Source organism: Sylvia atricapilla, chromosome 2, assembly GCF_009819655.1.
Source record: "Sylvia atricapilla isolate bSylAtr1 chromosome 2, bSylAtr1.pri, whole genome shotgun sequence".
Lineage (NCBI taxonomy): Eukaryota > Metazoa > Chordata > Aves > Passeriformes > Sylviidae > Sylvia > Sylvia atricapilla.
Window position 1 is genome coordinate 81,075,350 of NC_089141.1, and position 1,675 is coordinate 81,077,024.

Genomic DNA, 1,675 nt, shown 5'->3' on the forward strand with positions numbered 1-1,675 from the left:
GAGGCATGGCTCATCTGCAGAATTTTGTCTCGAGAACCACATACTGGCATTGGCTCAGTCCATGTCAGCTTTTTCAGTACCTTGGGAACAGGACATGGATGTTTCATATCTTCTACTCACTAAAGGATTTAATTTACTTGTTCTATGTAACCTTAAAGAAGCACATCCAATACATGTGTAGTCCCAGTTCAGTGTGATCTGAAATTGTCTATTCATCAGATATGCCCTTCTTGGGTATCACCACCCACCTCAGTGACCACTGCTACCTTGAGTAACTTTTCTAAAGCATCGTCCTTCCACACATACTTGTGATGCAAAGCATGTGTCAGTGGGCCTCATTGATTTTGATGAGGAGATTTGTATGCTGTTGTGATGGCATGTCTCATGAGGTTCTAAGTGATGTGAGGGTGGTGTTACAGTATCACCTGGTCAGCACCTTCAGGCTGCCCAAACAGTGGCTGAATTAGTTTTGACTGATCCATTTGTAAGCCATATGAGGAGCAGCTCACCATCCCTGGAAGTCTTCAAGAAATGACTGGATGTGGCACTTAGTTACATGGCTTAGTTGAAAAGGTAGTGGTGTTAGGTCAAGGGTTGGACTCAACGCTTTTTGAGGTATTTTTCAACCTTAATCATTCTGTGATTCAATGATTCGGAACTATAACCTGGACTAACTTATCAGGTTTTTGCCTGTTCCACCTCTCCTGAATCTGATAAGTATGTTATCCTTCTCCAGGAGAAAGCAGGAAACATATGAGGAGCTTGTTTAGGTTCTATTTAACAAGACCTCAATGCCACCTCTTGAGTGTCTTGGTACTGTCTTTACTATACTTTACTCTTCCCTTCCTCACACTGAGCCACTGAATGGTTGTTCATAGCTCATGGCTAGGTTTTGGTGAACTGGAGCCAAACTGTGCCTCACTGGCATTTTTGCCCAAGAGGTGAGTTACTGTGCAAGGTTATATAAACCAGTGCAGTCTCTTACAACCCCATCACTCTTTTAGCAAGTTATTGTGAGAATTTCCACTCTGACTACTGCTGCATACTGAGAAAAATACAAAGATGGTTTACAAGTGTGTCCAGCATGAATCCAGCCTTTTTTAGAAATTTACTTTGTGGTTCTGACCTGCTGCAAAAATCTTTCCAGGTGAGTCTTTGACCAAAAGCTAATCATTAACTCTATCAAAAGCAGTAGGTGTGCCAAGAGCTGTTTGTGTTCAGCTACAGTATAAACTGGAGAAAGTACAGCACTGGAAGGCTCCCCAGCACTGGAACATGTCCAGGAACAACTGTTCCCAGCATTAGTTTGGCCCAGATTTACAAGTAATGTCCTGAACAACTCCTGGACATAGTCCAGATGTCAGCTCAGGTCAGGGCTAATTTCTAAAGGTAGTTTGCATGTGTCCACCTTATTTAGGGCTTTAAAAAAGCCTGTCTGGACTCTTATACATAAATTGGCCTGTGTGCAAGGAAATAGTCCCAGGAATGTTTAGTCTAATAATAAAACATCTAGTGTCATTATAAAACTAGTCTAAAAATCAAATAGCAATGTTTAAATGTTTAGTGCAAAAATCTGAGCAAACCTAGTTGTCCATGTGTACTTGAAGAGATCTAAAGAAACTTCTAGTATGAATTGACCCATTTTTGACAGTAGAACAATGGAATTCAGACATCA